General features: G+C 37.2%; 1 long non-coding RNA gene across 42 annotated transcripts in view; it reads right to left on the bottom strand.

The window, feature by feature from the left end:
* LOC144305715 (uncharacterized) overlaps positions 1 to 13,712 on the bottom strand; it is a 161,037-nt gene that overhangs the window by 78,749 nt on the left and 68,576 nt on the right. For 40 of the 42 annotated variants that reach the window (XR_013372738.1, XR_013372741.1, XR_013372737.1 and 37 more), the window contains one exon: positions 12,291 to 12,599. This is a non-coding gene — a long non-coding RNA (uncharacterized LOC144305715). Of the gene's footprint in view, positions 1 to 8,107; positions 8,429 to 12,290; positions 12,600 to 13,510; positions 13,635 to 13,712 lie in introns of those variants that run through there. The other 2 variants (XR_013372775.1, XR_013372764.1) reach the window with 2 other exon arrangements.

The following is a 13,712-nucleotide window of genomic DNA, read 5'->3' on the forward strand; positions in this document are numbered from 1 at the left end:
AGTCTATTTACACAGAAGTCAAGAAGGAGAAAGCTATACCTCTACTCGTTATCCTCCAATGGCTCTTCATTTCACTCAGGGTAAAAAACAAAGTGCTTTTAAAAGGCTCTACAAGGCCTGCATGATCCAGTTTTTTCCCACCCCAGTATTTCTCTATTCTTACTGCGTTTCCTCAAATTGCTCTACCTGCAGTCGTCTCCTAACTATTCCTCAAAATACAAGCAACTTAGAATCTTTGCCCTGCAATTCTCTCCGCCTGGAACCCCAAGTATCTACATGGCAAACTTCTACCTTCTTTGAATTTTGCTCAAATATCATCTTTTCAACAGTTTAGCCCCATCTTCCTTTCTAAAGTTACAAATTTCCCCCCACCACTTCTATTACAAACCCCTACTTCCTAACCTCTAACTTTACTGCTTGACTTGCTCATTTCCCCAAAACACTTATGACTTTCTAACATACTGTATAATTTGGTTACTTATACCCCCAGAATATAAATTCCAAGAGATCAGGTGTAGGGAGATGTGTGTGTAATTTCTCTGATTCGCTGACATATCTCAAGAAACTAATAAAGTGGCCCAAAGGAGGTACTCAATAAATACTTGTTAAAAGAATCTTCAACAGGGATGCCCAGGTGGCTCAGTGGTTGAGCATCTGCCTTTGGCTCAGGTCGTGATCCCAGGCTCCTGGGATGGAGTCCTGCATCAGGCTCCCCGCAGGGAGCCTGCTTCTCCCACTGCCTGTGTCTCTCCATGTCTTTCATGAATAAATAAATAAAATCTTTTTTAAAAATCTACAATAAAAACCAGTATATTAACTAAGATTTTAAATTTTCGTTTTTATTTCTGATGAATATAAGGCTTAAAAATAATTGAAAATATTTTCAATCAGTTTGAGATATCAGAAAGTGATAATACTATCTAGAAATTCCAAGAAACTATAATAAAATATATAAAAATATAAAATTCAACTGGAAATAATACAAGAATCTACTAAGGTGATTAAATGTAGAAAATAAAGTGCTTTTGAAAGGCTCTACAAGGCCCTGCATGATCCAGCCTTTTCCCACCTTTTCTATTGGATTAGGTTAATATTGGAATCATTATTAGTATACAATTGATCAAATAATAAAACTATATATTTTAAACTGATAATTGTTAAGCTAGTAAAAAAATTTTTTGTATTGCCAGTGAGTTTTACTTAATATGTCTTGAAAAAATTGGTAGCACCAAAAAAAATTTCAGTTTCGTTTTAAAAAGTTAGCACTTAGTAAACTTTACTTCTTTGGCTTTTCAAAGAAGCTTTTCTTTCCAGCTAATGACATGTCCTAGGGATAAGTCTAGCTAAAAATAATTTTTTTATGCTTCAACGTATAGAGGGCTGGTTTTAACATTCAGTATTTCTTATTAATGCTTTCTTTGCTTTGCTTTTAAAGTGCTCCCCTATGTGCACATACTCACAGATAGACGCTGGCAGCATGAAAGAGGCACAGTCCCTAAATGAAAATCATCATTCCCCTACCAACCCATTCTACTAAATATACTTCAGAACATCCCGGAACAGAACAGCCCAGCATGGGCCAAAATACTACATTCCTAACCTACTTTTCAACCATAACAAAAATAGAGAAGACAGAGAATTCCCTGTGGGGTGTGGTGACTCGATTAATCATTAACTAGGGCCTCTCTCTTTCCCGCTGATTTGGCTGCCATGTGAGCAAGTATCGTTCAGCTTTAATTTCAAATTACCTGTAGATTTTTGGGAGATCCGTCAATGACAGATAAGACACTCAGGGAATGTTGTTATTTCAGAAACTGCTGGGCTTGAGGTCTCTCTTAGGAGAGTCCCAGGCACGTTTCTTAGGGAATACATTCTTGCCATCAAAGTCTTGCCATGAATTTGAAGTCCTCTCCTTTGTTCAAAGCTCAGTGTGTAGGCTTTATTTCATAAAGTGAGGAAAGAGCTGTTAAGAACTGAGGTGAGTTCTCACTCAAATGAATTTTTAGAAAGAGTTGGAAATGAAGAATCCTGATTCCTTTGAAGCGATTCACATTCTTATATCTTCTAGAAAGTTTTCACATCCTTAAGAGGTAGCTTACCCCAATTTGAAGATTATTGATAAAATGCATTTCTTTCCTATGATAAAATGTATGCTGCTGTGGTTTTCTGACGTCCTAAACTACTGGAATTTTTTTGTAGTCAGATCTTACTCAGAAGATCTATTTATCTAAATCCTCATATAGGATCTCTTCATAATTTAAAAGCTGTTCCCTAGAATTTTGATTCCAGTTAGATTTTATATAGAGCTGCTCACTGAATCATTATCCGCTTTGAGCAGGAAGCTATGGATCTGAGTTAGGTATCTGACTGAGTCTGAGGGAGATCTTTCTTTCTTTCTTTTTTTATAAGATTTTATTTATTTATTTATGAGAGACACACACACACACACGCACAGAGAGAGAGAGAGAGAGAGAGAGAGGCAGAGACACAGGCAGAGGGAGAAGCAGGCTCCATGCAGGGAACACGACGTGGGACTCGATCCCAGGTCTCCAGGATCACACCCCAGGCCGAAGGTGGCGCTAAACCCCTGACCCTCCTGGGCGTCCCCCATGAGGGAGATCTTTCTTAGAGAAAGTCAGTTATGCTCCAGAAATGATGTCAAGGAATACCAACTTTATAACTGCAATTCTTGAATATTATCCAGTCCTCTGACACAATCTTTTCACAGAGTAATCACTCATTCATCTTGTGATTAAGTGATAAGAACATAAAATATTATATATTTAAGGCTATGTTTTTCTCACGAGACACATTAGAATATTTAAGTGGCCATCATTAGGTACTTTTAGTGCTCATCTGCACCTCCGCTGGATGATAACAGAAATTTATCTGATGGAATACCAGTATAGTATACTAAATATTACAAAGAAAGAAGGTTAAAGAACAAAAATGAAGAACAGAAACGGTATCTGCCTCCCTTCTTCCCGATCTCAACTAAAAAGACCAAGGGAAAGTGTAAAACTAAGGAAAAGGTGGGTTAGAGTTTAAAGCTAAGGAAAGTATGCCAAATGCTACAAACATTGAAAATATTTAAATAGAGTTCTAAACTAAACAAGGACACCTCAAGGAAGCTTGCTATGCACTTCCATAAGAACACAGCATTGCCTTTTGAGAATAAAAAAAGGCAGACTCTAAACTCCATGATCTTGTCTCCTAACTTAGGGAGAGAGAAAAGGGAAAACCATGAGACTTGTAGGGAACATGCTACTGGGCAACCTTTGTTTGTCTTTCTCTTCATCTCCCACCTCTTCCTCCTTAACCTGCTCCTTGTATATCTGCTGCTGTTTCTTTGCTGATTCCTTCCTTTGCAACAGGGCCTGTTGGGCACAAATGCCCTGCAGACCATGGTAAAGTGATTATAATCATATGATGGAATCATGTGATATAAATGGAAATTAGGTGGTATCTAGGGCAGAGGTGTGAAAAACAGGTGTTTGTTGCTCTCAAAATAAAAAGATAAATAAGCATAAAATAAACAAATAATATGATTTAAAAGAAAAATATTTCCAAAATAAGAAGGATATTGATACTTAAGAGGAAAGTAGGTGTACTTCTGAAATAGATCTGCTGGAGAATAGTATTAAGTGATAAGGTAAGAGATAAAAAGGAGTTCACCATAAAAGACATTATGAGTGCATTGCAAAAAAATTGGCTTTTATTCTGTACAGATTAAAACCAGGAGAGGAAAAAAAGACAGTAGAGGATTTTGAGTAGAATACTGATATTTTCTGACTTACATTTCCAAATATTCACACTGAGAATAGATTTTTCAAGAATGGATTTTTCAAGAGGTTGGTTATGTCATTGCAATAATCCATGCTCCCCTCCTACCCTCAATTGATGACATCTTGGACCAAGTTAAATCAGTGACAACTGTGAGAAATGATCAGGTTCTTGAAATTGCAAAGTCAGAGTTAATATTTGGTAACAGAATATATGGGATAATGAAAAAATGTCAATTAAAATGTATTAGAATTCCTAATAATAATCTGGAGGACAATAAGCAGCTATATAACTTGCCCCAGTATTTCTATTTTTAAGATTTAAATTATGAAAATATACAAATCCCAAAACATGCAGTTTATAACAGAAAACACCTGGAAATCATCTAAATGTCAAAAAAAAGAAACTGTTTACATAAATTATGGTAGAATGATCTAAGTAAATAACATGCAAATAGTAAAAATTAGCTCTAAAAGTACTGATATGAAGGATATTCATGGAGTTTAAATTAGAAATGTGGATGAAAAAAGGATACCCAAAAATGAACTTTTAAGAATGATAAACTAAAAGAGGTCAGTAAGGATCCCGATGCAAAAGCAACCTGTAGAAATCAATACCATTCCTATCAAAAAATGTAATGAGAAAAATCGTTTTCTGCTTTTAATTACAATACAAATTATAATTTATCTACGAATAAAACTAACAGGAAACATTTAATACCTTTTAGGAGGGGACGCCTGGGTGGCTCAGCGGTTGAGCATCTGCCTTTGACTCAGGGAGTGATCCCAGATTCCCCAGACTGAGTCCCATGGTGGGTTCCTTGCATGGAGCCTGCTTTTCCTTCCTCTGCCTGTGTCTCTGCCTCTCTCCCTGTGTCTCTCATGAATAAATAAATGAACTCCTTTAAATAAAAAATAATTGTGTACTTTGAGAAACTAATGAGAATGAAATAAAAATTCAACAGGATAAGAAAAATAGAGATGAAGAAAAGGAAGATCTTGAGAAAAGAAGAGGGCAGAGTTTCTGGCTATAGCATAGTGATGTGCTCAAAAATAACCATTCCAGAACTCTGAAAATCAAATGAAGACATAAACAGTCTAAGAAGCACTTTAATGCTTGCCTTAGTGCTGAAAGTCTGGTAACAACAGTAGGAACATGTGGTGTTCTGGTCTGAAGCTGCGCCTACCACATCTGACTTGGTTTATGTGGAGGCCCTGGCATGTGGGCAAGCTGTGAGAATTGGGAGCTTCTTTGCTACTTTCAAAGGGGCTCACTTGATTGGGAATGGTGAATAATACCCATGCCAAGTGACACAGCTGATGGAACTGACTTCTCAAAGTTTGGCCAATGGGGGAGGGCCAATAGCTTGACTCTACTTCCCCAAAGTCGCAGTCCTGGTTGGGGCAAGCATATTACTGACAAGAATTTACTCATATGGTAGATGGGAGGCTCAAAAGGGCCTCACTGATGGTAAAACCTGAGCCAGATATGGAAATATCCTGAATGTGTTCCTCTGCCTATATAGAGATCTATCTGTAGATCACAGAGCTTTATTGGCCCAAGGTATTTGAACACAGTCTTTGTCAATCAATGGCAGACTACTGAACTATGCAGATGAAGGGTAGCTCCTAGAAAGCCAAATTTGAAAATAAAAACAAAACATTAAAAAAATAAACAGAGACATCAATGGTAACACTCCACAAGGGAGATTTCACAGAATAAGCCCAGGCATGTAACTAGACAAATGAACAAACAGAAATCCAGCACAACAACTTTGTGGAATTGAGAGGTGGAAAAGGGGAAGATTACGCATTCGAAATGTTACAGTATATTATTTAAAATGTCCAGTTCCCAACAAAAAATTATGGGATATGTGAAGAAACAGGAAAGTGAGATCCATACTTAGAAAAAAGGCAGTCAACAGAAACTGTGTCTGAGTGTCTTCTAATGCGCCTAGATGTTATTTAGCAAAGATTTTAAAGCAGCTACTACAAATATGTTCAAAGAATAAAGGGAGCCATGTATAAAGTGTTAAAGTATGACAGCAAAGAATCAATAGATTGAGATTTTCAATAGGGATGTAGAAATTATTTAAAAATGAAAGAAATAAATAGAAAATCTGGATTTCAAGATTATAATAAGTAAAGTTCAGTATAGGGGTTCACCAGCATATTTGAGATGACAGAAGAAAGAATCACTGAGGTGATGATAGACCCATCATAAATGATATAACCTGGAGAACAAAAAGAATAAGGACTGAAGAAAAAATAATAGAGCCTCAGAGATGTGTGGAACAACACCAGCTGTACCAACACACACATGTAATAAGAGCCCTTCCCCCCAAAAGTAAGAGAGCACAAGGGCAGGAAAATATTAGAAGAAATAATGGCTAAAAAATTCCTGAATTTTAAGGGAAAAAAATCTATAGATCCAAAAAGCCCAACAAACTCCAAGTATGATAAATACAAAAAATTCCATAAGTAGATGTATTATGGTTAAAATGTTGAAAAATTAAGAGAAATCTTGAAATCAACAAGAAAAAAACAACTCATCACATATAAAGTAGTCAATTAATCATTGAGTTTTCATTAAAAGAAAATGGAATTGAGAAGGCAGTAGGATAACATATTCCAGGTGCTGAAAGAAAAAATAGAGAGCCAATAATTCTATATCTGACAGAACTATCCCTCATAAATGATGGTAAATCTCATTTACCTTAGAAAAAGAGTACCTTTGTCATAATAGTTCCAAGAAAAATAGAATTGAAAGTCCTCAGTTTGAATTGTCCTGGCTGGGGTCACAGATACATGCCTGGACCTCCAGACTCACAAAATGGATATAGAGAGGGGTATCTAAAGAATAATAGGGCACTATTACCATAAAAGGAAATAAATTCTGGGCACGCAAAAATAATAACAAACTTTTGGTCAGGTCATTCGCTGTACGAGGGAGGGCCTGACATGGTAAGTTTAGAGGATGGCTGGCTTGGTTGTCCATTGTCCCCCTCCTTCCCCTTTTGGTATTAGTAAAATTTTTATTTATGAAAATTATTTACTTTGTAGGGTTAGTAGAACTGCCAATCACAAGATTCTTACTACAAAGGTAGTCATGTGACCCAAGTTAGCCGATCTTTCCCGGGAAGTATAATCATTAGGTTTGAGGTACAAAGACCAAAGGTGGTTGTAACTGAGCTATCCAATGGTATGACCATTGATATCCTGAGGATGTTAGAAGAGATGGCCCAAGATATCTGACTTTCTAGTATTTCTAAAGGTGAATTCCTGCACTTCTAGAAGTCTAGCTATTTACCTCTTGCTTTGCTTCTGTGAGCAAATAAATATATAAACATAAATGTCCTTTTATTGACAATTTAAGGACAATTCCTATTGCAGGCAACCTCAAACCCTTACAAGTGGTCTGGTTTCATAGGCTTTCATAGGAGTCCACATTACCTCAGATGTCCAAGAACGAAGTTAGACATTTGTCAAAATCTATGCCTGACCCTAAAATAGTAATAAACCAAGACTGTTTCAGTCATTGAAAGAGGACTGTGAGAGGCTACAGTCCCCAAATAGATAGTACACAGTGTACTGTGTACACAAATCTGTACTTGTCTGCCCTACATAACCTACAGGTGTATTCCCTACTCCCTACTGTGTCAAAAAATTAAATTAACTAGTCTGATGCAGGGAAAAAAACAAACCAAATCAAATCAGATCAAATCAGATCATTCCAAGATAACTACTGAGAGAAATCATTGCTAGTATACTTGCCTTACAAAACAATACTAAAGTCAGTCTTCCAGGCTCAAAGAAAGTGACTAAGTCCACGGAATGAAAAGCACTACAAATGGTAAATTTGTGTGCTAATGTAAAAGGCCATAAAAATATATCTTTTCACACAAAGTTATGTTCTCTAACCATGAAGGAATTCAATTTAAAATTAACAAAGAAAAAAATTCTGAAATCCTGAAATATTTGAAAGTTAAACACATTTCAAAATAACCCAGAAGTCAAAGTAGAAACTACTAGGTAAATTAGAAAATATTATGAACAGGATGAAAAAAACCCCACAATATGCCAAAATTATTGGAAGAAACTAAAGTAGTGCTTTATAAGTATAATGACAAAAAAAAAATAAAGAGAAGACACAAATTATCAGAATTAGAAATAAAAGAGGGCATATCAATTCTGAAGCTGCAGAAGTTAAAGAACAGACACATCCAAAACATTTGACAAAAAACAATGTCCGTTCATGATTTTTTTAAAAAGATTCTCAAAAAATCAGAAATAAAACATCCTAGATCTTAAAATGGTATTTATAAAAATCATCGCTAACATTGTATATAATGATGAAAAACACATACTTTAACCCTAAAATAATAAACAAGACAAAAATGTCTGCTTTCAAAACCATTTTTATCAACATTACACTGGAAATTCTGAAAGCTAGTGTAATAAGGAACAAAGAATAAGTTAAAGGCATCAGGATTATAAAAGTAAATTGTCGGGACACCTGGGTGGCTCAGCAGTTGAGTGTCTGTCTTTGGCTCAGGCTGTGACGCCGGGGTCCCAGGATGGAGTTCCGCGTTGGGCTCCTTGCATGGAGCCTGCTTCTCCCTCTGCCTGTGTCTCTGACTTTCTCTCTGTGTTTTTTATGAATGAATAAATCAAATCCTTTTTTTAAAAAAGTAAAATTGTTTTCTTTTTCAAAATTCCTTTGGCTATTCTACGTCCTTTGCATTTCTTTTTTTTTTTAAAGACTCTATTCATGAGAGACACACAGAGAGAGGGACCCTGGGACCTTGGGGTCACGCCCTGAGCCGAAGGCAGACGCTCAATGGCTGAGCCACCCAGGTGTCCCTGTCCTTTGCATTTCTATATAAATTTTAGGATCAGCTTGTCCACTTCTACAAAAAAAACATTTGCTACTAGCATTTTGATAGAGATTGCATGGAATATATAGATCAATTTAGACAGAAGGCCATCCTGATAATTGAGTCTTCCAATCTATAAAGATTAAAAATCTCTCTACTGATAGATATCTTTAATTTCTTCTCTTAGCAATGTTGTTTTTAGTATACAGGTCTTATACTTCTTTTATTAAACTTATTTGAGCCATCTTGCTCAATTTGTTTAAGAGTTATAGTAAATTTTTTGAGGATTCCTTGAAACATTCTATATTCAGAATCAAGGATATGCTTTTCTTGAGAGTGCTGACCCTCTCTTAAAATAATCCCCACTTATATCATGACTATATTAGAGGAATACAAGTTCAGAATTGTGATATCTTCCTGCAGAATTGAAATTTGTATATAGTGGCTCTTTCTATCCCTAATGCTGTTTTGTGTGCCAGTTTGTCTAAAGGATGTATAATTACCTCAGTGCTATTTTGATTATTTGCCTAGTATATATTTTTTTCTATTCTTTACTTTTAATCTGTCTATATTCTCACAAGTTTTAATCAGTGAGTTCGGTTTATTACATTTATTGAGGCTACTTATATTTCTAGGCTTGTTTCTATAATCATACTTTATGCTATTTGTCCTGCTTTTCTTTTTTGCTTCTCCTTTTTCCTGGTCTTTATTTGCGGGGGGGTGAAAATTGAGATTTTTATACTAGAAGTTATGCACTCTATTACTATTCTCTTAGTGGTAACCTCTGAAATTTTATCATGCCTGCTTCACAGTGCTAAGACACTGTCTTAGCTCTCTGAATTAACTAGGGAAAAGGCTAATCTACTCAAAAATACAATGACTTAACAAAAAGTTAACGTCTCTTTCATGTAACAGTCCTGAAGTGAACAGTCCAGGCCAATATGGTGACTCTGCTCTATGAGGTATCTCAGAGCCCTAGCCTGCCTTCAAGTCCCTGCACTGCCACCTGCTAGGATGTTGTCCTCCTCTGCAGGTCACAGCTGGATTGCCACCACATCTACATTCCATGGGAAGAAGAAAGAGAGAAAATCCAGTACAGGCTATTTTCTTTTAAAGCAATGAGGCCAGGAGTTGCACACAGCACTTCTTTCCAATAGCGAGCTGTTAGTCATACAGCTGCAGGTCAGAATGGGGCACAAAGACTCCTGTTGGTAAGACCACACACCTACCAAGAAGGAGAGAAGAGATCTTTTGGGGACAACTAGGAGTCTGGCCATCTAAATACTTAGGTGTAATTTCTTCCCACACACAGAGAAAACTGACTCTATTTATAGAATATTATCCAAGATCCCATCTAATCCAAAATCCAAGCTACCTAGGTGCTATAAAATTCTCTCCATTCAGTTCATACAGGGCTCCTCATAGTCCTGTGAAGCATCTGTTGACAGACATTATGTGAACCTGAGCCCTAATATGCAATGATGGAAAACCTTCTGGATAAAGGAAGAATGGGGAATACAAAGTGTTCCCTGGTCCAGTAAACGGGAGGAAATCATGCTGGGCAGGAATTATAAAGCCCCTCTTGGCCTAGTGGTCACAAAGCTTCCTTGGTTACATGCTGGTTCTGGTCTCTAAGAACAATTCCTTCACCATCTATGAACTCTGCCTCTGCCTTCTAGAGGTTCTCCATCGCTCCTAATCTGTGGCCATACCTGGCTTTGGAGAGAATGCAGGTAAAGTAAAGTGGAAACGGGGAGTGCACTATTGTTAATAGTCCACTTCATACCCAGGGTAGGTGTAGGATCCTCAGTGCTGCTTCTAAGATTGCACAGCCACTGACCTTCACAAGATATTACGTTTAGACTTGGTGGTGGAATAATTCTCAAAACAACTTTGGTTCTTAGGCTTTGGTTCTCTTGATTTCCTATTTGTTTATATGCCAGTAACCATATCAAAGTTTTTATTTTTTTTGGACAAAGTTTCTAAGCCAGCCTTTTTCTGGCTCCTTAGCCCTTCTCTTCCTCTTTCTCATTTTAATCATCTTTTGAAGCTATCTCAACAATAGGTTTAGGTTAGAAGCCAACACACTTTATCAGATCTTTGTCAAAGGGTTGCTTTTCTTTCTTGCAGGAAACTTTAGGGAAATGTTTCAGTTGTAGTTTTATCTCATGCTATTTCTTATAATTCATTACTAAAAGCAATAAGGAATATGTGTTGGCTGCTCTTGTTGCTTTTAGCAAGGTATTATAAGAAAAAGATGAGCTAAGGCAAAAATATGCCAATTTGGAAGCAGAGAAGGAAGGAGATAGAGAATCCAGAAATTTGAGCCTCACAAGCTGGAAAAAGCCAACTGCTTCTGTACCCCCAAACAACACAAGATCCACTGCCTCACTGCTAAGCCCTAAATTTTGCTAAGCCAAGTGTCCCATATTTTAGGTTTCTGTGATTGTTGCATTTGTTTCAGGAACCGATTTACTTAGCTTAAGGTTAAATTACTCTAAGAGAGAGCTCTAAGGGCGCCTGGGGGGCCCAGTCTGTTAAACATCTGCCTTTGGCTCAGGTTATGCTTCCAGGGTCCTGCGATTGAACCCCACATTGGGCTCCCTGCTCAGTAGTGAGCCTGGTTCTCCCTCTCTCTCTGCCTGCTGCTCCCCCTGCTTGTGTTTTCTCTGTCAAATAAATAAAATATTTTAAAAAGAAAGCAGAAAGAAAGAGCTCTAAAAATACAGAGTTTAATGTAAATTTCTTCCTTAAGTAATGGTCCTAAGATATAGTCAGGTTAGCAGTATGGCTCTGCTGTTAGTCACTCAAGGATCAACGTGATTCCATTTTATTGTTACACTATTCCCTACAGTCTACATTTCTAGAGTCAAAGCTAGGTCTCTATATTGTTCATGTTCCAAATATCAAAAAAAGGAAAGAAAAATAAAAGGGAAAGAGAAGTCTAGGACAAGCGATTTTCTTTTAAGCAAATAAGGCGAAAGGTACACACATGACTTCAACTCATATTACTTTTTTTTAAGATTCTATTATTTACTTGAGAGAGAGAGAGAGAGAGCACAAGCATGGGGAGTGGTAGAGGGAGAGGAAGAAGCAGGCTTCCCATTGAGCAAGGAGCCTGATGTAGGGCTCTATCCCAGGACCTCAGGACCATAAACTGAGCCAAAGGCAGATGCTTAACCAACTGAGCCACTCAGGTGCCCCTCCAACTCATATTAGATTGGTCAGAATTTGACATACGGCCACATATGCAAGTTGCATAGGATGCAAGGAACTAATTGAATGGGTATATGCCCAGGAAGAAAGGGAGATCAGATTCTAAATCTGATCCTAAATCCAATCTCCTTTTTGGAGGGATACCACACCTACAAATTCCTGCCCCCAAATAAAAATACCTTAGAATACTTTAACTAAAGTTAACTCCTTTCAACTTCTATGATTTTGCTCAGAATTTTTTTTTTTGGAGACCCCCCCTCAAAATAGATACTGTTATTTTTATATGGATGTTTGTTTAGACTTACATGTTTACCAATCTATACACACCCATTTTTGTCATTGTATTAATTTTTTTACTGCATAATAAATTACCATAAATTTAGCAGCTTAAAACAACACCTGCTTGCTAACTTACAGTTCTCTATGTCAGAAGCCGGGCAAAGCAAGGTGGGATTCTCTGCAAAGAGTATCACAAGGCTGGCATCAAACTGTCACTAGATAAGTTCTTATCAGGAGGCCTTGGGGAAAAATCCTCTTCCAAGCTCATTCTTTTTTGTTGGCAGAACTTGGTTCCTTGGGGTTGTATGACTGAGGTCCCCCTTTTCTTGCTGATCATCATTTATTGGTCCGTCTCAGCTCCATTCCACATGGCTTCCTTAGGCAGGTCACTGCACAGAAGTACACTTTCAAGGCCATCCAAGGAGTGTCACTTTAGCTTTCTCTTCTACAACCAGATAAAGATAAATATATTTTAGCATATGTATATGCTAGCTTCTCAATTTCCCTTTGAATTAGTCATATCGCTGAGTCAAATAAAATCTTTGATATTTGTTCATTCTTATTTATATGAGTTGTATTTTTTCTTAACATGTTTGAAAGTTACTTTTTTAAAAGATTTATTTATTTGAGAGAGAGCAAGAGTGAGCGTGAAAGCCCAAGTAGGGGGAGGGGCAGAGAGAGAAGGAGAGAAATCTTCAAGCAGACTCCCTGCTGAGGATGGAGCCCAATGTGGGGCTTGATCCCAGAACCCTGAGCTCATGACCTGAGCTGAATCAAAAGTTGGCCACTTTACCAACTGGGCCACCCAGGCACCCCAACATGTTTAAAAGTTTACTTTAATAGTGGTAGCCAATAAAGAAGATAGGTAGCCAGAGACTGCCCTATTGTAAAAACTGCTAGTCATTCAGGACCCATAGAAAAATGGGTCTGTAAACCAGATTTTTAGTGCCTCACTATTAAATATGAATGAATTTTAGACCGATGTATGAAAAAATAGCAAAAAGAAGAAATCAGGTTAAGAGGAAACTAAGAGAATGCTAGGAGCAGAAGAAAACTCTAAAGAAATAACACTTAAATCTTCAAAAAAACTCAGTTCTGAGCAAGATGGAGTAAACATATTCAACCCTATTTCTCTTGCTGATTATCATGAAAACCCATGGACAAAATATATAAGGCAATTACCAGAAGACTCTGAAGGGTGAAGAAAAGAAGACAGACTATCTAGGGACCATGAAAATTGAAAAATTACCTGTGTGAGTATGCTGTTTTGGTTTGTTTGTCTCCTATATATACAATGGGCACAGAAAAAAAACAAAACAAACAAAAATCCCAAAAAAGCCCCAAGGAAAATCTTACCCAAAGGACTAGGAAGAGGGTGGCTCTGCAGAATGGAATTCTTTTTAAAATATCCTCCCAAGTGAAGGTAACATCACGAGAAACATCTTTGTCTCCATGCCAGACACTGGTGATGGAGCCCTGTGGATAATTCCCACCTTTACTAAGTAGAAGAGCAAAGAGCAGCATCTTGCCCCCTCCCAAATTAGAGAGTGAGAGAAAG

The sequence above is a fragment of the Canis aureus genome, chromosome 36, assembly GCF_053574225.1.
Source record: "Canis aureus isolate CA01 chromosome 36, VMU_Caureus_v.1.0, whole genome shotgun sequence".
Taxonomy (NCBI): Eukaryota; Metazoa; Chordata; class Mammalia; order Carnivora; family Canidae; genus Canis; species Canis aureus.